This window comes from Topomyia yanbarensis, chromosome 2, assembly GCF_030247195.1.
Source record: "Topomyia yanbarensis strain Yona2022 chromosome 2, ASM3024719v1, whole genome shotgun sequence".
Classification (NCBI taxonomy): domain Eukaryota; kingdom Metazoa; phylum Arthropoda; class Insecta; order Diptera; family Culicidae; genus Topomyia; species Topomyia yanbarensis.
The window spans coordinates 370394857-370419404 of NC_080671.1; the positions used below are offsets into that span (position 1 = coordinate 370394857).

At 38.8% G+C, this 24548-nt stretch overlaps 1 protein-coding gene across 3 annotated transcripts in view; it reads left to right on the forward strand.

Moving 5' to 3' along the window:
- Nucleotides 1–24548, forward strand: part of LOC131684504 (uncharacterized) — a 245449-nt gene that overhangs the window by 86321 nt on the left and 134580 nt on the right. For all 3 annotated transcript variants that reach the window (XM_058967445.1, XM_058967444.1, XM_058967446.1), the window contains one exon: nucleotides 3977–4018. The gene's annotated coding sequence lies outside the window, so the exon portion shown is untranslated. The remainder of the gene's footprint in view (nucleotides 1–3976; nucleotides 4019–24548) is intronic.

The window sequence follows — 24548 nt, forward strand, 5'->3', positions numbered from 1 at the left end:
GGAAAAAGTACTTAAGAATTTCATAAGTCACAACTTATGAACCTGTGCAATTTTGATTTCATTAGACGTTTATGCATTCCATAAGTTATATGTAAGAATTTCATGAGTCGTCCTAATGAAATCTGTTAATGTATTTTGTGATTTTCATAATCGTATTATTGTGAAAATTTCATTAGTTTACCAGATGGATTTGTGTAAAAATGTAAGTAGAGAACATTGTTGGCACCAGTTTCAATATTATGTTCAAGTTGGTAGAATAAATGTAAGTATTTCTTCTCTGTTTATTATTTCTTTTTGAATAAAAAAATAATATATTTTGCAGTTCCACAAATAGACACAGCAGAAGTATAGCTACCCCACAATCAATTGCCAGCGTTTTTCGAAGTATCGGGTTTTCTCTAGGAAATCTTGGACCCAGAAAAATAACAATATGTAAAATAATTTCAATTTTCCTTAAATATTTATTTAAAACAAATAAAAATAGATGATATATGCCTTTTTCGAGGCCATTTTATGTAATTTAATTATTAATTTCATAACAACTAACATATAAAAGTCATATTTGAATACTATGATATACGTAAGTAAAATCATATGCAACTCATGAGAATAGTTTAAAAATTTCATAAGTACCGCTAATGAAATTAATAATGAATTTTTCCTCCAGCCATAAGTGAAACTTATGATATTCAAACGGGAAACTTGTGGCGAAAAATCATAAGTAAGTTCTTATGAATTTCAATAGTTATTTTTCCTCGGTGTACTTTTCTCAATGAATGACACTTTAAAAAAAATCTGTTACCATTTTGTATGAAAACATGGTTGTAATCAAAATATACGTTCAATTGACAAATAAGGTTAACTTACCCAATTGTTTTTTTCCAACTCAGGAAATGTAAAAATAATATTAAAATTTAAAATAAATAAATATGTTGACAGTCTGGATTTAACACTATCAGAAGCATTTGACATATCGAATTTCACGACAAATGATGCCCTGCCGGAAAAAAATAATACATGTTTTCCTGGTTTTCCGCAGGGTTATTTTTATTTGACATAAACAAAGAGAATAGGGAAAGAGACGAAGAGTGAAAATCAGTCAAAACGGTAACACTCCCTTTATGATGATTTCAACACTAGAATTTTGGCAACCGCTTCCACAGGCAGCACTTTAAATGACTCCTATTATATTTTGAAAACAAACCGTATGTCGATCGTTGGATTTGTTTATCAAACGATGCGCATTTCGAAACAAAGAGATGAAATAATTCTAAAGCTTGTTTTTACTCATACTCTAGAATGCACCTCACAATCACGATTGAATCAAATTCTGACGAAAATTGAAATTTCTTTTTTAATAGATGTACAATACTTATCTCCTCCAACTCAGGCATGAGTAATGTTTATTTACATTGCACGATTGGTCTGCTTAATAAGGTATTTTTGGCTTCACACTATTCGTCTCTTTCCCTATACAGCGCAAATTCGTTAGTAGGGTGTTCGCTAGTTGGGCTGTTCGTTAGTTGGGTGGCATGCCCCAACTAAAAGACACTCTTATGTCAAAACTGAAAGTCAAAAACTGATTGACGTTTGAATGTCATTGATTTCAAGGGGTTCATTGGTTGATTTCTGTGGCGATCCAGAAAAAATCATACTTTTAAATTCAATGGAATTTTATTTTTTGAATTCATATTTCGGAATGATTTTAGTGAAATAAATGTGTTAAATATTTCGCTTCTTCCAGTCAGCATCAATTAGTTTGTGTCGCAGAGACGTTAGTTTAATAACTTTTGAAGGTCATCTCTGATGTATTCAATCACATAATCCAATCTTTTTTAGCTAGTGGCAACGTCGTATGTTTGTGCTTTATCGGCTTTTTCCCGACGGTGTATCCATTTCCTGTTTTATGTGAAGGAATTTATCAACAAATAATTGATGGCAAAAAGAACACTAATGACATACTTTGTCGCAAAAAACAACTTTAAACTGGAAGGAAACAGCCAACTTTTGTGAATTGTAAAATATTTTTGCTTGTTTTTTATGAAAGAAAACAAAAAATCAGCGTTTCCCTTGGATAATTTTTGTCAGCTGTCAGTTACCCCAATTAACGGATACGATTCGCTAGTTGGGGCGCAGTCGTGACCCAACTAACGAATTTGCGCTGTATTCGGCCTAAACAAAAAATACATGTCAATTATTTTTTAGTAAAAGAATGCGAGAAATAAATTTAAAAGTAATAAAATCTTTGGTTATAGATCCGACGTGGAATGACCCATAAGCTTTAACTTTTATTCGGCCCATTATCTTTCCCAATAGCTAATATGAACGAATCAACATATCTCAAATAGGAGGTCACTGACATTAAGCGATTAGCCATGATTTTAAATTATATGTCGCATAAAATTGGTTGACATGATTTGTGGAACTGGAGCCCTTCCGTGCTCCAGTTCCACACTCAATCATAATAAAAACAATCTTTGTTTTGTTCCAAAAATTCAATACACGAAGCGATTTAATCAAACGGAAGAAACCTGCATCGTTCAAACGGGATTCCTCTAAAATTTCGAAAGAAATCCCAACCGAACTGGCAATTTCTCTCTATTCCTACCCGTCAGTAGAAATACAAGCATGTGGCATGTGGCGCGTTATCCAAACGAGACAAAAGCACCACCATCATCCCGCGTGAATCAGGGCCGTCCGTGCCATCATCGGCGCGCCGCAAACCAATCGAACGGTACCCATTATATGGATTGGCTGTAAACGCACCATCACGAACGCGGGATGTGAACGCAAAATTAATTTCGGACCGGAGCCGTTTTAAAGCAATCATCGTCGGGGGAATTACGCGTGGAAGCAACGTTCGTTGGTTACAGGAATGGTTTTCGCCAGATGGATGATGGTTAAGATTTGGGTCAAAGTTGTTGAGAACAGAAAGACACATTACCTAAGCGAGAATGCAGGGAAGAATGATTTTCATAAAGAAGTTCAGATTTCAATAGATGCTTAATCAATTATAAGTAAGTTTTTTTGCCAAATATTATACAGTTAATTTATTACATATCCAAAAAATTATACTAAATTGGAACGAAAGGTAATTAGAATCTAATCCTTTCTTAATACGACGATAGAACTGGTTACCGTTTGAGCGTCCAGGAAAGTGAATTTACGAAAACGGTACGCGATGCGGTTCACTACTATTGAGCACCTTGTTCATATGGATTAAATGGCTTACCAGCCCTACCAAAAATTGGTGATTAATTTCTAAATCAACACCTCATTTTCCATGCTTCATTTCACACCTTCCGCAACAAACGCACCTAGGGTGATTGAAAGAGGCTGGCCTCTCCGGTATCAGCAGGCGGCGAAAGAGCTTGCCTGTTCATCCGGTTCCAACAAATGGACTGAAATCTTCTTCACCTACATACATTCCTAGTTGGGCATTTTGATGTTTTCATCGGATAGGATAATTTTTTATTGGAACTGTCGGAGATAGCAACAAAGCTCAGCCAGCCACTCGACTCAGTCAGTGGTCTCACGCATCTGCTTTTTTCTCCTAAACGCGAACTCACGTTGAAATTTAGTTAACCTACTTATCGAGGAATAGGAAAGGTGCCCTCAAAATTTAATAGTTAAGAGCTGCTTTTGACGTTTCGTGTTTTATGATTCTATTTGACTCATGAACTTTGTTGGTACTCGATACCACGTAGACTTTCCTTCAAATCGATTATGGTTGAACGCGAAGCGTTTTTCTTCGTGTGCATTAATATTTCCAGCAAAAAACGATGCAAATGGCGCTCAACATTGTAGTCATGCAATTGTTGCAGCAACAACAGATAGTAAAATGCATCGAACACATTGGGTTAGCCATAATAATGGGAACTTCACGCTTGATTACATACAACAAAGAGTCTCTATAGCATAACAATCTAACTTGGACAACAGGTGGTAATCTTCGTTTTTTTCTCTCTTCTTTCAGAACAACGATCAGTCTGGATCATCCTGTTATCTAGGTCACTCGGTAAGTCGATCATAATAACCGCTTAGGCACATAATTTCCCCCTATGTCATCGAATTCCTTCGGAAGAATCGCACAACGTATGTGAACCGTTACACAACCAACCGCTCAGTCCATAATGGATAGGTTCGCGAATGAGCGAAGAAACAGTTTTCGAAAGACTGCATTCAAGCGAATCCTCCCTTTATCCGTACCAGAAACCTGCACCAGCTCAGAGCAGCGCAATGCCAGATCTCCACAGATCGCGACTATTCCACGCTCGTGCTACTTTCAGTGACGGCCTTGAAGGCGGAAGACAGGTTTGGGAATTACCGGGTAGGTTCGGGAACTAGTGAAACCTGTCTTAATCTTCTCGTTCCTGATGACGATGATGATGATGATTAGAAGAAGTCTACTCGCGACCTACCTTTCGCTACTCTTGAACAAAATTGCATCAGCATCTCGAATGGTACCGTCTTCAAATCGCAAAGACGGTGACGGTTTTGGTTGCGTGTCCTACGGCAACGGCTAACCTGTTCTAGACCGAAGTAGTTCAATCGGTCAGTGTTTGCTGGTGAGTTTACGTCTCTCCGAGGAGAGGGCACCAAGTGATTATTCGGATTATAAACCGGTTCCGGGTGGGAGCTTTCTCTGGTGAAAGAATGCCTATAAGAACACTAAACACATTTGGTTTGTGCTGAAATAAATGCAGCATTTTATTATTATTGCTTTGCCATCGAAGATTATTTATAACGCAAGTTTTTCGTTCATTTCTCGAAAGTCTTAATAGCTATCATCATCATTTTAATAATTCTGGATAAGTTGCATAATTTTTTCTTTGACATGATACATTTGTCTCTTCTTGTTTCCATGTGTTTGGGTTATTGAACTTGGATTTCTATCTTATTTTCACTTACACTAGCTCTACTTAAAAAAAGAATATTCCATTTATCTTATTTATTTTAGATTTCGCTGGAAAGTCAAGTAAATTATGCAGAGAAAAATGTACTGATCCCTTTCTGTTAAGTGAATTTAGCATTGCTTTAGAAAAAAATAGTTTAAAGTTAGTGTTAATTCAGTATTTTCGTTTTTTCTCTTTGAAAAGTATGTAACAAAAATCATCATTTTTTTATTCAGTTCGTTTATTTAATAGGCACAAATGCGTTAGCTTGGCGGTTCCAAATTCTTTTTTTTTTACATTTTGAATATCTTAAAACTAAAAGGTTACAATGCACAAATATTTTTTTAACATTGAGAGGAACATTTTTTACAACTTTCTTAAACTAAAAGTACGATTTGATATGCAAGATTGAACAATAATTATTTTTTTTACAACGGCGTGTTGGGCTTGCGGAGAGTAGTCTGTGCACTTGTGACGAGGGCTATCACGACATCGAGCACTTTGTCTGGGTATGCGCCGGGTATTTGGACGCCAGGTCTCAGTTAAAGGACTCCCTTCGGGCCCAAGGTAGACCACCCAATGTCCCAGTTCGAGATATGCTGGCAAATCGAGATCTTCCCTATATGTCTCTTATTTATATTTTCATAAAAACGATAAATATCCCAATTTAGCCCCTCTCTTTTATTTCTCGTTTTTAGAAATTTCCTATTGCCTTGTGGAACCGGTCAGCTCCAGAGTGCCAATATGTAATCCCCGTCGCCCTTACCACTACGCCTGCATAGAACGAAACTGAAGCGAGAGCGACTCGAGGTCCGATGACTTTTGAAGGGTTCCCCGCGGGTCACAAGAATACCATCCGCCAATCCGGTACTCGACGACTTACTAGACTGAGGCGTTAATTTGTTTCGCTGATCTCCCGTTTGCCTGAAAGTTGCAAGTTCTGCTCTTCTTTTCCTGTCACCATCTACGCCTTCTCTCCCCTATCTTTGATGCAACTGCTGCTACACTGATGTGGAAATAAGCCCCCTCTGAATATCTTGACCAAGCATAAGTCGGCCTATACCCTCCTACTTGACAATAAAACTCAAAACTCACGGAACTACAATTATGCAAACTACGCTATGCACCCATGAGGGGCAATCTCCTACGTGCAAGTATTGTAATCAGACAGCTCATCATGGACTACCTTGTGCGGAAGATGCAGAGGAAGACGCATCTCAACCGATTGCCAACTCATCTACGGCAAACCAACCTAAAACAGAGTTTTTAATACCAATGCCTGAGCCACAAACGGTTGCCAAATTTGTGGCAGCAGTTGCACAGACCATAATGACAACCACAAAAGAAGCATCCAGTACCGCAAATTTCACTGTAAGCAACATTGGCAAGGATAATAACAGTGACGGATTTACGCTGGTCAACAATAAGTGCAAGAAACAGGGAAAAACATCTGATCGCAGACACCAAGCCGGCTTCGACCTGGCGTGAAAACCAAAAAAGAATTAAATGATCTCCCAGGTGCAGATTGCCAGCAAACCCCGCGAAAGAAGGTCTCCACTCGCAATAAAAAGTTGCGCGCACGAGATCCAATATTATAATAATACTTGTTTATATTTTTATTTTAACATTTGTAAACATATAAAATATCCACGACTCCATTAAGCTACCGCTATGAACCGTGTCAAATAACGAATTATAAAAAAAATAGACGAAATGAATAAATTTTTTTACAAAAAGAAATTTGCAGCTATCTTAAGACTAGAAATGTAGATTAATATAAAAGAAGGGGAAAAAACTTGTATGAGGAATTTCACAGCTATCTTAAAATTAGGAATACTATTAGATATACAAGATGGGAAACGAAAAAAAAAATGAAAAGGTCCAAGGCTATCTTCAGACTAGGAATATAATACAAATTGGTTTTTGTAACAGCAGCAGGAATTGTATCAGGAACAGGAGGAGTAGGCGAACACGATGACGGGGAAAGAAAAACAAAACTTGCAACTTTCAGGCAAAGACAAGAACAGTGCCATGAGTAAGAGCCTCAGGCTGGTACATGGTAGATGCCTAGGATCTACTGACTTCATTTTTGCAGGCGTGGTAAAGGTGACAGCAGTCACATAGTGGCACTCTGGTGCTCCAAAAGGAAGGACAGAAAACTTGTAAAAACGAGAAATAAAGGATAAAGGCTAGATTAGGATATTTGTCGTTTTAATAAAAAGGTAGATGAGAGACATATAGGGAAAATAGCGACTTGCCAGGATATCCCGAACTGGAACATCGGGTGGTCTACCTCGGGCCCGGAGGGAATCCTTTAACTGCGATCTGGCGCCACAATACCCAGCGCACGCCCAGACAACGTGATCGATGTCGTGATAACCTTCATTACAAGCGCACTGACTACTCTCAGTGAGCCCAATACGCCACAAATGCGCATCTAATGTATACCACTGTTGGACATAAGCCGGGACATTACACGTATGGAATCCCGACCCACATCCACCCCCCTGAACCAAGGTTTCGTTAATACCTTCGAGATAATTGAATGTAACCATCGTCCAAGTTCACAATTTCTCCACGAGTTTTGCCAACTGTCGAGTGTCCTCTGATGACCAATACTGAAAAATTCGTTGAAGCAAATTGGTCTGTCGTAGATGTCACCTTCTAATGCGCCCACCTTTGCTAATGAGTCGGCCTTTTCATTACCCACAATAGAGCTCTCATTGGGACCCAAACAAAGGTAATCTGGTAAGATTTTTCAGATAACTTGCGCAGAGACTCCACTATCTTCCCCAGAAAATACGGGAATTGCTTTAAGGGCTTCACCGCACGAAGAGCCTCGATAGAGCTGAGGTTGTCCGAAACGATGAAGTAGTGATCTGTGGGCAGAGTCTCGATGATGCCAAGGGTGTACTGAATTGCAGCTAATTCTGCGACGTAAACTGAAGCGGTATCATAGAGCTGGAATGAAGCGGTGATAGTATTGTTGAAGATACCGAAGCCAGTGGACATATCGAGATTTGATCCGTCAGTGTAGAACTTTTTATCACAGTCGACTTCTCGGAATTTATCATAAAATATATTGGGGATTACTTGAGGGCGTATGTGGTCCGGGATTCCAGGAATCTCGTCCTTCGTGGATGTGTCGAAGAACACAGTAGAATCAGAAGTATCTAGGCAACGTACACGGTTGGGATTGAATGAAGAAAGATTGATGCTCTGTGCCATGTAGTCGAAGTACAAGGACATAAATCGGGTTTGAGAATTAAGCTAAAAAAAATCATCATTGTTACCATCTAAACTATGCATCTCAGTAAGATCTACAATTTTTTCTTTGACTCCTTTGCGTTTCGACGTAAAATTATTTTATTCACATCATTTTAAATGCAAAAACGACGATTTTGAACCGATTTTGCACTTGGGTTGACATCATGTTGTGTTTACTACTAAATTGTATAGAAATAAAAAAAGAGAGAGGGATAAAGCGTTAAGGAACTAATTGTACAAAATGTAAAGGGAAATCTAATGAACAATCGCAAGGATAACTTTTGTTAAATTTTAATCAGGATAGTAAAAAGATAATTAGGATACTTAATTAAAAGATATCTCGATTGAGACAAAAGTGATTTTTTCCAGTCCGTATTGTGCATTACGACAAAGAATAGTGCTGATCCAGTTATCTTGCCAGTTCGGTTAAGTCCTCAGTCTTTTGTTCGCGTGTGAGGATTACACAATAGCCAGCTGTATAAGCTGGATCGATTCGTCGTTGAACACCAGTTTAAAGATATGTGGTTTTTATCTTTCGTAACACATTTATTGCTGTCTTCCGTCTGCGCGGGCGCTGACACCGCGCGGTGACGTTTTCGATGGTTCCCTCTCCGGATGGTTAAATGGAAATTAAATCCAGCTCAACTCGTAATCATGTGAAACTTTATTAATTTCCTATATAGATCTCAACTTCCACGACTTTAAATTTATTCGCCTGGATCGAGACACCCCGTATGGAGGAGTGCTTTTGGTGATCAAATAGTGCTATTCTCTCTACAGAATTAACCTTACCTCGATAACAGGTATAGAAGTTGTCGCTTGTCAAGTTAAAATCAAGAGCAAAGGTTTTTGCATAGCTTCAATATATATTCCCCCCCAACACCGCGGTTGGGCACCGACGGCTACACGACATCTTAAAATCCCTACCTGCACCGCGACTATTTTTATGAGACTTTAAGTCTCACGGTACAGCACGGGGTTGCATATGATGATAACCGGTCTTCCTTAATTCACGATCTTTGCGTTAACTTCAATTTGACAATTTTAAACACGGGTGAAATGACACGGATTTCTGCTCCTCCAGCGCGTCCTAGTGTCTTAGACTTGTCCCTCTGCTCAACATCGCTGCGGTTAAATTGCACGTGGAAGGTAATCCCTGATCCCCACGGCAGCGACTATCTGCCGATCTTAGTCTCAATCAATAACGGTTCAAGGCCATTGAAATCAATCAATATTTCATATGACCTCACTTGAAATATCGATTGGAAAAGCTGCCGCTATATCCGACAACATCGAATCTACCCAAAAACTTCCTCCGGCGTAAGAATACAGCTTTTTGGCTGGCTTGATTCTCGACAGTGCGAATCAAGCTCAGACTAAGCCAGTACCCGGCGCGAACATACAAAAACGTTCTCCTAATCCGTGGTGAGACAAAGAGTTCTCAGACGTGTACGCTACAAGGCTAGCTATCGATAATACGCGACGTAAGAAACGCGAATGAAGAGTTTGATGAAAGCCAAGAAACGTAGTTACTGGCGTCGGTTCGTTGACGGACTAACGAGAGAAACATCGATAAGCACTCTTTGGGGCAGCTAACGAGAGCGCGGAATATTCAAACCGTTAGATATTCTATTTCGCCAAGAAGGTTTGTCCGGATTCCAGAAGATCTACCGCGCCGCGTCCCCTCACGATAGCGCGAACGAAACACCTTTTTCGATGGTGGAGTTCTCACTTGCTCTCTTGACGTGTAGCAATAAAACTCCAGGGCCAGACAGAATCAAATTCAACTTGTTGAAGGATCTGCCAGACTCTGCCAAGAGACGCTTGTTGAACTTATTTAATAAGTTTCTTGAGGGTAACATTGTTCCTCGTGACTGGAGGCAAATGAAGGTCATCGCCATCTAAAAACTAGGAAAACCAGCCTCCGACCACAATTCGTATCGACTGTCAGATACACAATTTGGTTTCCGCAAAGGCAAAGGAACGAACGATTGTCTTGCGTTGTTCTCAACAGAAATGCAAATGGCTTATGCTAGCAAAGAGCAGATGGCATCAGCTTTCCTAGATATAAAGGGGGCTTTTGATTCAGTTTCTATCAAAATGTTTTCTGAGAAGCTGCACCAGTTTCACTGACTCTAAACAACTTTTTGGTAAACTTGCTGTCTAAAAAACATTTGCATTTTTCGCGTGGTGATTTTTCGACATCACGAATTAACTACATGGGTCTTCCCCAGGGCTCATGTCTAAGCCCCGTTCTTTGCAACTTTTACATGAATGACATTGACGATTGTCTTGTCAGTTCCTGCACGCTAAAGCAGCTTGGAGATGACGGTGTGGTCTCTATTACAGTCTCAGATCTGCAAGAACCATTGCAAGATACCTTGGACAATTTGTCTGCTTGGGATCTCCAGCTGGGTATCGAGCTTTCCACGGAGAAAACTGAGTCGGTTGTTTTTTTTCTTCTAGGAAGTGTGAGCCGGCGCAACTACAGCTTCTAATTATGGGCGTAACGATCAATCAGTTCTTCACATTTAAATATCTTGGGGTCTGGTTCGACTAAAGGTACCTGAGGATGTCACATTAGATATCTGAAACAGATATGCCAACAAAGGATCAACTTTCTCCGTACAATAACCGGAACATGGTGGGGTGCCCCCCAGGAGACCTGATCAGGTTATACCAAACATCGATATTGTCGGTGATGAAGTACGGCAGTTTCTGTTTCCGCTGCGCTGCGAACATACATTTCATCAAACTAGAGCGAATCCAATATTGTTGTTTGCATATTGCTTTGAGTTGCATGCATTCGACACATACGATGAGTTTAGAAGTGCTCGCGGGCGTCCTTCCGCTGAAAAATCGATTTTGGGAACTCTCATATCGACTGCTCATCCAATGCGATATCTTGAACCCGTTAGTAATTGCAAATTTTCATAAGGCTTGTCGAGCTCAATTCTCAAACCCTATTCACATCCTTGTACTTCGATTACATGGAACAAACCATCAATCCTTTTCCGTATTATCCCAACCGTGTCAATCTCCCTCACGCTTCTGATTCAACTGTATTCATCGACACATCCATGAAAGACGAGATTCGTGGAATCCCGGATCACATACGTCCGCAAGTGATCACAAGCATCTTTCATAGTAAATTTCAAGAAGTCGACTGCAACAAGATGTTTTTCGCTGACGGGTCAAGCCTCGACGGCTCCACTGGCTTTGGTATATTCAATCAAAACCTCACCGCCTCATTCAAACTCAACGATCCTGCTTCAGTTTACGTCACAGAACTTTCTGCTATTCAGTATAAGTATATCCCTTGGGATCATTGATACTTTGCCCACCGATTATTACTTTATTGTCTCGGATAGCCTCAGGTCAATCGAATCTCTCCAGTTTATTCTCAACCACCAAAGGCATCAGTCACAATACCAGTGTGCTCTCTGCCACTACCCAAGCCAACGCAAACAGCTGCTTTTTTGTGTGCATTGTCTGACGAACAAAGAAAACCGTTACTATTGCTCTTGTGTGGCTATCTATCAAGATGACTGAGTCTCATCAACAAAGTGTAATTCTTCGGGCTAACACAGTGACCTTTGACTTCCGGTCTTTCCGCATAAGACCGAGTATTGGAGATGTGGAACATTTGCTGAAGGTGAAGATGCAGCTTCGGTTTTCGGAAGTCAGCTTCATCCAGCTGGAGCACGTCAGACACGCGGTGCTGATAACGTTCCACAAATTCGCCCAGGCGAAAAGATTCATTTCGCAAAACAACTTGAAACACGTGCTGCATTGTGACACCACCAAAATCAAGATCCCTGTGTATATGGATAACGGAAACGTGGAAGTTGAATTACATGATTTGGCACCACGTATTTGCAAAGTGGCAATTAAAAGATTCATGTCGTATTTCGAAGAAGTGGAATCTATTACGGAGGACACGTGGAAGAACTACTTTCCAGGTATTTCAAATGGTGTTTTTGTGGTGAGAATGCGGGAAGATCAACCCATTCCCTACTACCTTACCCTGCAGTACAAAACAGAAGGGAGTGACACCATTATACAGCGAACTCTATGTACATATCAAGGACAAACTAACACGTGCCAGTTCTGTGAACAAACGGCACATTACGGACCACCATGCCCAGAAACCGCTAAGAAAAGCTCATCTACAGAAATTAATGCCAACACTCAGTCTCCAATATCATTTCCTGAGCCAGAAACGGTTGCCAAATTTTTGGCTGCTGTTCAAGCAATAATGACAACTGCGAAAGCCGCGTCAAGTACCACAAGCTCAACAGCTAATACCATCAGTGAGCGAGCTACAAGCAATGACGGAGGGTTCACGCTCGTGACCCGAAAGGGAAAGAAGTTAGGAAGAACACCTGAAGGCGATCATCAAGGCAGTAACCCCCTATGATGACCCGGACATGTGCGACGACGATAGGGATATGAATGATCCTCATGATACAGTTGGCGTAAATGCAAATATTCCCACGATGCGAAAACCGCGCGCAATGGCAAGTCACGCGTACGGGATCGGATAGACTATTAGCATTAATCGTTTATTTTTTTTAAAAAAATTTACATTATGTAAATATATAAAAGACCAACGGCTCCTTAAAGCTAACGCCTTGAACCGTGTCAAATAAATGAATTGAAACAAAATCGAAGCTCTGTTCAATGAAACTTAGAAAGTAGGGAAAATCTGGGAGCGTCTGCGTGCTTTGTCTGTAAGATCGTACAAGATTACTTTAGTTTGGGTCCCCCCGCATTGCTCCATTCCAGGTAATGAAGAAGCGGGCGCTTTAGAATGTGACATATATGAAAGACCAATTAGCCTCACCGAATTTTTCAGTATTACTCATCAGGGAACCCTCGAATGTTGGCAAACTTCATGGAGCAATGATGAACTAGGAAGGTGGCTACATTCGATAATCATATGGTATCGACGAAACCTTGGTTCAAGGGGATGGATGTGGGTCGGGATCCAATCACTACATGCTGGACGCTCATCTCCGGCGTATTGGGCTCGCGGATAGCGGTATCTGCGCTTGTGGCAACGGTTATCGCAAGATCGAACATATTGTCTGGGAATGCGCCGAGTACTGTTCTGCGAGATCTCAACTATTCGATTTCCTTCGGGCCCGAGGAAGATCACTCAATGTCTCGGTTCGAGAAGTATTCGCAAGCCGCGATCCCCTCTGTATGTCCCTCATATACACATTCTTAAAAACCATCAATATCCAGATTTAACTGCCCTTATCATTTTTCTTATCATTCTCAGAAGTGCCCTCTTCCGCCTACCATACCCCAACGATGGTTTGATGCGGCTCCAAGACGACACAAAACATCTCTGTCGAATGACCCAACAAATACGAGACCTACAGCACAACATCACACGCGCAACGCGGTGTGTTGTCGATCCGCATCTGTGCCGTACTACGAAATCGTCTGGAGAAACCCCTGCCGGCTCGAGGAAGACCGCCCGTCGTTCCGATACATGATGCATCCGTCCGAATCTGTAATCCTTACCGTTGATTCCCGATGCCGAAAACTGAAAGTTTATATCTGCCCCCCCTCCGCCACACAGTAGGACCAATCCAAAAAAGGTGAGACAAAACCTATTTGAGGCCTTAGATGTCATTTTAGAGCCAGCATTTCTTCGTAGGATATGTTCACAATATTATTCTGCAACTTTTTAAATAAAATATTTTGTTATTGGACTAAAGTAGAGTACCCGAGCAAAAAAAAAATTCAAAAAATTGTTTTAGAGGGTCGATGTCTTCGACAAAGTTGTAGAATATTATATTTTGAATAACTTCTTCTAAGATACCACAGACATCAGACCTCATACTTGAGGCAAAATTGTTGTTTTTTGGAAATATGATCAAAAAACCAGTTTTTCGACTTTTCCATGCTATACCTTCATTGATTAATTTAATATGTTCTACAAACTTGCCGGTAATATTAAAGTACAACTTTTTGTTGAAGGAACTAATAACCTGAAATCAATATTTTGGCTTCTAAAACTATTTTTCATATAAATTTACTCTATTTTCATCAAAGATTTCTGTTTTTAGGTGCACTTTTGTGCAGCCAAACTTTGGCTATTCCGATACTCTATTATTCGTAGAAAAAAATTAATACTACATAGAAACAGGATATAGTTGGACGCGTTGTTTGGGTTACCATTCATGTACGACGGTTTATAACATAAAATGTGTTTATATTATTTTTAATTTATATACATTATTAGCTATTAACAAAATCTTATATTTTGTACGCACTTACAAGCATATAGAATATATTGAGTTGATCAATTACGGTTACAATATGAAAAAGTGAAAAAATAATATAAATTTTGAATTTAAACTGCCAAAGAACAACTGTGTATGTATGTGTGTGTATGTGTGTGTATGTGTGTGTATGTAATACTATGTATGTGCGTATGTGTCAAATAATGTCACTCATTTTTCTTAGAGATGGCTGGACCGATTTGCCCGAACTTAGTCTCAAATGAAAGGTGCAACCTTCCCATCGGCTGCTATTGAATTTTGGATCGATCGGAATTCTGGTTCCAGAATTACGGGTTTCAGAGTGCGGCCACACAGAAATTTCTCATATAAACTATAGGAAAAATTAAAAATAGAATTTTTATTTTTGATGCTAAATGTGTTCAAGGTGCATGAAACGTCGAGATTTGATGCAAACTGGAAATAAAAATTTGACGACGGTTCACTTTTTTTGGATTCTTGCACATTTCTGCCTTTTTGCCTTTCTCATATAGAAAGGTTATGCAATCACTCTGAAAAACGTCAACCTAATTTTTTTTTTTGACTCGCATAAGGTTGCTGAATTTTAACAGGGGCGTAGTTGATGGTTTACGGAGAGGTGTTACACCCCCCCTCTACTGTTCACTCCCCTCCTTTAAAAATCTCTTTAAATCACCCCTCAGACCACCACCCCATCCATCCCTCATACCCCTCCCTTTCAACCCCATCATCTTTAAATCACCACTGTATCACAAAGCATACCAATTTAAGCTGGGGGGTCGTTCGTTCATTGGACTTTCGCCCTCCTCACATACCCACCCCCGCATGACAAAATGTTTCAAGTGTTTGACCGTCGACACGTAGCTCATCAAGTTCGTGGCTGGCATGCCATTATATATATAAGTGCAAAGTGTACTAAGAATGTAATGGACATTTCCACAATTATGTTGAACATAAAAAGCCTCCGTGCCATAGATTAGAGAAATGAGAAAGGCACAATTGCCCGCTAGGTGGATTAAAACAGGTTTTTAGATTGGTCCCACTGTGCGCCTCTCTCCCTGTCTGTGATGTACAGATGTAGGACTTCACCCCTCCCCCTCCGCCCCCTTTGAATATCTTCCAAAAACTTATGTGCCCCCTATATTCTAGTTTAAGTTGATCAATATTTAATCTCGTTAAGAAATGCCCAACAGTACCACTACTTAAAAATATCCCTAATAATTACCCCCTAACTTAATAAAATTGAATCACTCCCTATAGTTATTTCTAGTTTTAATATGCTTTTATAATGTTCCGCTTAATTAATAATTAATTGCTCCAATACTCCCCTTCTACAAATCCTAAAGTGCATTACTATACAAAGAATTCACAAAATGAACCGCCCCCCAATCTTACGAATATTATATTATTCCCTCCTGTATATGTCTAAGTTAGCTGCAATTTTTTTAGTTTCATTATATAAAAACAAAATGTGTAACTCCTAGTTTTAAGAAATTCAATATGTAAAACAAAGAAAAAATGGCTAACGCAAACGTGCCTTATCAAATAAACGAATTGAATAAAAAAAGAAATAGTCTTTAGTTGTATAGGAATTCATTTTCGTAATCCTGTTCAACGAATGCAATTTCAATTAAAATGTTTGGAGAACTTTTTTACGAAGTAAACCCCGAAGAACGAAAAAAATATTATTAAAAAATACGACTCACGAACTCTCAAGTTTGTTCGAAAATGGAGGTTCAATTGTAGAAAAATGCCTTCGACTCCGAACACACAATTAAGCGTTCACCATAATCACGCATGCCCATGCGACCGGTGCAGGAAATTTTGCAACAAGTTTGCGTTCTTTACCCTTCTGGCACATCCTTACAACATATTTCGTCTGTGAACATACCATGTCATATCTAATAACCCCTTTCAGCACTGGTTTAGTAGGTAACCAAGTAATATGCATTTTTTTCTAACTGATATACCGATAGCGGCCTGCGCTTCGAGCACCGAGCTATGTTTCCCAACAGTGAAGTAAGTTGTTAGCTCAATGCGACTCGAAGGGATCAACATTCGCCGGACCAAAACACACGAAAAAACTAGGTTTCCTCATTGACTATTAATGAAAAAGCAGCGAGGCGCGAGACATGCGCCTTTACACTTACACATCGAACCTTCTCTCTTACGGCACACTCATACGCGATTGTTTCAAATGTTTTCAACTTTTATTGCTTGTTTAAATTTGTACTGTTAATTTCACTCCAGACTGTGCTACAAATGAAACCATTAGCTGTCGAATTTCGGTCAGACATACGGTGGTCGTCTGCTATCACGATCGGTGGCAAATGATCAACGGCTGGCTTGACTCACGTGTGAACTACGGTCACCAGTCTCTGCTTGATTCTCCCGATGTGATGCCGCGGGGTACCGTTGCCTCTTCCTTCAAACCATTCGCTATCTTGCTATGTAACCCAATCAGTGCAGCTTTGTTATGAAAGGGCACCCCAAAAGAGAACGAACGTGATATGGTGGTGGAAATTATTTTGATTTATGTTCTGCGCTTCGCTGACTTTGCGGTGCTTGTGCTTAATCAATGGGGAACCCCAATACTAACTTTGTACGGTTTTTCCGTTGAGCGAAGAGGGGCCGAATTTGGTGGTAGGACGGAGAGTCTCACTAGTACATCCCTTATATAGAACGTGTCCTTCAAGAGTTGCTAAATTTTATACGTGTAAAAATTCTTAGATCCTTGAGAACGGCGTAATGAATTTGATAAACGTACCTATTTTTTTAATACATTTACTAAATCGAAACCCAAATTCGGATATTTTGTCGACTCGATTAGCTGAATGACCACCACAAGGAATATAACGCGAAAACGAGTGCGAAAACTCTTTAAACCCGAAGCTTCTGCCTGTCGCTTACTCAACAGAGAATAAATTAGCAAATTTATGGTTTTTGGTTTTATTACTAGCGCATTTCACTTTTGCGGTATGACCGTAAACATGCCAAGTTGGGATGAATCCAAAAAAAACCGTTATTTTTGCGAGTAGCCGCAAACTAATCCTTATATGCTGTCAGCAGGTACATATAAACAAGTAAAGTGGTTAAGTGATGAGCATTATGTTGACTGATTTGCTTTCTCCTCGGGTTCAGTTCAATGAAGCCGCGTACAAGGAAGCCATCAGCAACGTTTATCACTGATTTTAATGGTAAAGGTTGGCCATAAGCTTAAATAGTGATTATGCCTAAATCGATAGTGAAAATGTCTGTAAATAAATGATGGTAATTTTCGTAAACATGTTTTCCCGCAGAATCGTGTGCTAGCAGATTCATAGTACAATATGAAGACAACAGACGCATTTATTTTTTACCTCATCCGATCAAACGTTAGCTTATGCTGACCCATATTTCAGAAATACAAAATCAAATCACCTATGGACCTATGCAATATGTTGTAGGTATATATGAGCAATTGTGTGAAGACGATGCCAGACAACGCACTTAATGGATGATGGGCTTTTTGTTCAATGTTTAAATCGAAAATCATAAATCTAGCAAAATTATTCAATTGGTCCAAAGTGGAAATGAGATCTTCTCGTTGTTTACTTTCTCTTTCGTTTTTTTGTGGTGTCATCGTAAAACATTTTCATAATTGTACAGCACATATCGAAAAACTATGACTATGCCTAGCATGCAAAAACGACCGAGTTATTAACGGAAGATAGTAAAGAGAGGCAGTCATTTGCCCATAGGACCATTGGAATATTTTTGCTACAAATAGTCCCGCAATAAAAGAAATGATCCTACTATGCTAAACTATCCTGTAGAATTATACTATCTTGTCCATTTTTATTAAAGATTTAGAGTGAGTCAATCTTTTTCCTTTTTGCCTTTTTCATTTAGAAAGGATATGCAATCACTCTGAAAACCAATTTTTTAACCGAGGCCCAGAGGGTCATATACCATTCGATTCAGTTCGTCGAATTTGACAAATGTCTGTATGTGTGTGCGTTTTCAAAACTCACTCACTTTTCTCAGAGATGGCTGAACCGAATCGCTCAAACTTCAAATGGTATGACGCTCCCAAAAGCTGTTATTAAATTTGTTGTCGATCGGACTTCCAGTTCCGGAGTTAGGGGTTGAAGAGCGCGGTCACCCAGCAAATTCCCATATAAAATGGTAACACCATGATGTCCAAATGGTGTAATACATATCAAAAAGGGTGCAAAATAACTCGGATTTGCGGGTCTAGATCACTAATGATCATTCTAAGCAGCTTTGACCACATTGGCCACCTATGACGGTTCTTGATGCCCCTGGGTACTTTCCAAGTTGATAAGTTGATGTCACACCTTTTTCTCAGGGAATTCTTAACCGATTTTTACAAAATTGGTTTCAAATAAAAAATACAATACTCCCATGAACTGCCATTGAGTTTCATTCATATCTGACATTTGGTTTCAGAGTTACAGGTTGGTTATTGCGGCCGCATTGGAATTTCCCATATAAACCGGTACAATCGTAATACTTCAAAGGTTTCATTTCTATTCGCAAGTCTAGATCACTGATGGCCAATCAAAGGTTCTTTGAAAATAATGTGCACTATCGACAGTTTCGGAAATTTCTGGTTCTGGACGTATACCAGAATTAGTCACATCGATTACTCGATGATGACTGAACCGATTTCCATAAACCAAATCTCAAATGGAGGGTATAATATGCGGTTGGGTATCGCATAGTCCATCAGCCCTCTATCAACTTCCCCTCACACCATCTCTTTCTGCATTACCCCCCTCCCCCTTCCTCCCCTTTCACCTATATTCTCTTCATCCACCATATACATTTTTAGAGAATTTCGTCCCATAGCCATATATTATAAGAGAATTTGGAGTCGCTCAGCTCAAATTCATCGGAAAAGATCGGATCAATTCATCTTATAGTGATAAATTGATTTTGGCACACATTTTATGATATAAGTTTTGCCTTATTTTTTTTTTTTTTTTTTTTTTTGGTTGGATACGGACCACTGCGACCAATATTTAGATCTATTGTGGTAAGTTGGAATACGAATGAGGACATAAATAAACTATCCGATTTCATTATCGTCAATTCGGTTCTTGCGGTTTAGATTTCACCGTACTTTAGTGAACTGTAACTTTTTTACTACAAATTTTATATTAGATGATAGAGGCTATCGACATTCTTACTATGACTTTCAGCTATCAACTGGATATCATATTATCGATTTAGGTATAACACTTTTTTACATTTTAACGACATTCTAGCTAATTCTAGATTACTGGATATGGAAAGTTATGAAAATTTAGAGCCATAGATCGGAGAACCAGAAGTATCTTTAGAAAAAGCGCTTCTTTTATAATCTAGCCAAATATCAAAAGATGCCTTTCTACTACTTACGCGCAAATTAATAAGTCTTAATGCCTTGTTAGCTTAGTGTCGACTATCAGTGATAGTACTTCATCACCATTTAACTTCGCAAATTCTGTAGTATAAGCACTCAAGTTAACTAGCAGAATTTTCATACTAACTTGCATCAACTTTAGACAATTCTAATACAGTAAAGATCCCACTTTTAAGAGCCCTTTGGTGAATTTTAGGCTGATAAAACGGGGATATTGACAAAATCGGGACATATATTTTTCTTTCTTTTTAACAAACCGAAGTTCTTAAAATATTCTTCTTTAGTCCCTAGACGGGGTGATGAGCCTATTTTCGCTATGTTTCTATTATCACCCTACCCATATGAAGCCGTTTGTTAGAGCAGTGTCTGCCATTTTTGTTTAACGTATTGAGTCAAATGGTAGCGCAATAATAGGGGCACTCGATTGTTGCGCTCAAGCACGAGAATTTCACTTTTCTCAGCGCATTTATGTTATTATATTGATGCTTAATAACTAAGCAGAACTGCTGATGTCAATGTTTACGCATTCCATTGATTGTAAGTCGAGAAATTAATGAATTAGTGAGGGACCCTGCTTAGCATGGTGAAAATAGACACTTTACCCTATAGCTTCATAACCCTTTCCGATTATTTAGTTTAAATTTCACTTAATAAGGTCAGACAGCGCAAAATTTATAATAAAATTTAAATTTGGATTTTTTCATATAAGGGACCTCTAAGATAAGAAAAAGAATTGCTCAAGAAAAAATTTACTCGAATTCAACTTGATTCGTCTGCTAGAGCCCATCAAATTACCAACTAACAATTTCCGTATGAGGCTGACAAAATCGGGGGTAATAAAATCGGTTCTTCACTATAATCTATCAATCGTACAATGTAATGGGACAACAACAAGGCAACAATGTTCCATAAATACCTTCTCGTATCATTGCGACTGTACTCTCCGCAAAATAAATCCATTGTTTACATTGTTCTTTCAAAATGATGTTCTTTGTGTGTTTCAAAAAACTCGAATAATTAAAAATCATATTCGATTTTGTTCTGTTTGCTTTCATCCATTTCTGGACAGCCAGTTTATAAAAGGAGCAAATGAGTTATTTTAAATCTTCGATCTTTTCCTAATACACTAGTTATAACACTATTTATTACTTGTATGGACGTGTCAGCTTCATATTCGCCCACATCTGAAAAATCAGATCCGTTCAGATTTCGAAAATATATATGAGAAGTTAATTGTCAGCTAATAATTGTTGCTGAATTCATACTATTAATGTTAGAAGTATTATTCGAACAGCATCATCTTGAATATAACCAAACATGCTTACCATGTTCTTGAACATCTATTACGAAAAAATATTTACACAGCTAAACTAAAAATGATGAGTAGTCAACCGTTTGGCGAAGCAACAAATATTTTTTTTATATGAGCGCTGTAGGAATGTATGCAAAAATGCTTCTACGTACTTTTGGTTTATTTAAGAAAGACAAAAAAGCGTTCTCCAATTTTTTAATATATTATAGACACAAGAACAACCTTTCAAATACAATCAAAATTATTAATTTTTGTTTGCCCCCTTTTGAGATATCAACATTTGAAAAGGGCGTATTTTTCAGTGAAAATTATGTATAACTTATGAACCAAACAAGATAAAATTCTTATTCCTTCAGCAAAATCATGCTCTAAAAGTACATAAAAGAGTACTTTTGTGAGAAAAATCACACTAAAAACTGTACGGAGAAAACTGTTTTTTCGAGAGACACCCTAAGTTATGACATGGAACTCACTATAAAATGAAAACTGTTTGAGATACAAAGTTAGAATTTTCAGTAAAGTGGCTCAGAATTGATTGTTCTAAAATATTGCAGAAGAAAGTATCATTCTATCTCAACTATAATGTGAAATAATTTCTACGACTTTGACATTTTAAGAACCACCCTGTTTCCCGCTAATTTCGCTTCCTGGACCACTGTGGGTTGAATTGATACCACCAACATTTTGGTAGTATAGCAGCAGCTTATCCCGTCGTTGATCAAAGTTAGAAATCGAAGAGCTTTGAGGGTAGGAAGAACTCACAGATGCATTGTACTTGCGTGTGGTAGATTTGCAGAAGACCCCTTGTCTCAATTCCACCCCGGGACCAGGACGGTTGCTGATGGCGAGCAGGAAGGGCTGGACTGTGATGGAGGGACTAAGGGCTTCCTCATGAATGGTGGCAAGTGAGCGTCCCAGTGACCGAAGAGACAATATTTCGATAAATGCGGGTCACTGACAGGAAATACGGTATCTTGTGCTGATATGAAGTGTTTAACGATGAACGGAAATCAAGGAACATTTCAGCGCTTGCATTATTCCAAATGGATAGATACTTGCCGCAGTAGGAAGTTTGAAAGACCCTTTCTTCACTCTCACACACAGAACCAGGACGACTGGTGAACGTTGGTTGCAGTTGCTTGATTGCGACGCGGGGATCGAGGGCTTCCATAATACAAGCCACGGTGCATCCCGGTATCAATCCTGCTTTGGCTGATCGAAATTGAATCCGAACGAGTACTCCAGTCGGCCAAGTAGACGCTTTGAGTGCAGTGTCCTTTAGTTCGCTCGGAAGCACAATTCGGAGAGTAACGACGTTGAGTTTCGTGAGATCGGTATCCTTTTTGACCAACAAAATTGCTTTGGGTGTATCGCTTATTCCGAGGCATTCTTGGTTCATCGCAACAATTTCCTCGACTGTTTGTCTGTGATAGAGATGGCTCAAACAGACTCAAAACTGTTCTCGCTCCTCCGCAACTGTTCTGATTTCCCGCTGAAAGGCTCCTGTACTACAGACAGCAGCTGCCGTGGCGTGAATTTTTGCATTACGACTTACGGAAGTCTCTTGATAAACAGGATCCTTCGAGTTACAGTACCAGAATAGGCCGGAAAGTGGCAGTGCACAGTGTTTTAAAACGTCGTTTTCGTGCTCAAAATTAATAGCGTCTAAGTCGTTGACTTTAGAGGTACAGTTTATTCGAAGAAGTTGTTATTCTTATGATTGCGCATCCACAGGAGGTTACCGTTCTGTGATTAATTCACCTATAAGTGATATACGAAATTTATTTTCCGAACTAATTGAGATAGAGACTTTATGTCTTCGACAAAGTTGTAGAAAATCTTACTGCAAAAGAAATTGCTGAAGACACTATATATCTAGCTTCAATCGTTTACGAGTTATGGAACATATTATATGAAAGACCCCTTAAAATTAGTTTTTTCATGATAACTTTTTTAGACATTCTCGTATCTTCTTGGAATCTTCCACAAAGTTGTTTGCGGTATTGAACCACATATTTTTGCTTAACATAGTTATTTCCTATCTGTTGAATTTAAAAAGATATTCCAAATTTTACGATAATTTGGGAGTAACTTCCACCTTAAATAATTCGTTAAGGAGCAAAAAGGAGCAAACAACATCATAACATACTGAAAGTGCTAGCTTTTTACTTTCATATAATGGCCCGATTGTTAGTCGACGCGATTCTCTCCGAGTGTTATGTTCAATACAATATCCCATCACAGTGGTTTGAAATGAAATATTCAAGCGCACTGCAATAAGCAGCTTCATCCTTTCATGGTAAATTGCATGAAACATATTCATCGATGTCAAAAAAGGAAAGGAGAACTTTGACCACAATCATGATCAAAGTACGAAACGTAGCATATAGTGCGTTCGAGAAGTGTGTCATGTGAAATTTAAGCAATCAGTGGATACTGGTAAGCTTGGAAAAATTATGAAAATCCTACCAGAAGGTTTATTAATGTCTTTCGTGACAATTATAATGGAGCTTGATTAACGTCACCTGTTCACAATGTGGATTCTGTCGTGACCGAGGCTCGGGGATGGCTAAAAAAAGTATAATACGATTTTTAGAAGACGCCAAAGCTCTTTTAGCGGAAGAAGAAACTTTGAAGATGACGTAGAAAACGATTATTAAAAATAAATTTATTTATCTAATTTATAATGCAAATATCGACATTATTAAACACATCCAAAACTGTAATTTGATATTTGAAAGGCAAACCATATGCATTGCATGTTATAGGCGACCGTGTTCTATGCAATTTACCATAAAAAACATGAAGCTGTTTGTCGCAGTGCGCTTGAATATTTCGTTTTATACCACTGCGATGGCATATTGTATTGAACATAACACTCGGGAAGAATCGCGTCGACTAACAATCGGGCCATTATATGAAAGTAAAAAGCTAGCACTTTCAGTATGTTATGATGTTGTTTGCTCCTTTTTGCTCCTTAACGAATTATTTAAGGTGGAAGTTACCCCCAAAATATCGTAATATTTGGAATATCTTTTTAAATTCAACAGATAGGAAGTGACTATGTTAAGCAAAAATATGTGGTTCAATACCACAAACAACTTTGTGGAAGATTCCAAGAAGATACGAGAATGTCTAAAAAAGTTATCATGAAAAAACTAATTTTAAGGGGTCTTCCATATAATATGTTCCATAACTCGTAAACGATTGAAGCTAGATATATAGTGTCTTCAGCAATTTCTTTTGTAGTAACATTTTCTACAACTTTGTCGAAGACACAAAGTCTCTATCTCAATCAGTTCTGAAAATAAATTTCGTATATCACTTATAGGTGAATTAATCACAGAACGGTAACCTCCTGTGGATGCGCAATCATAAGAACAACAACT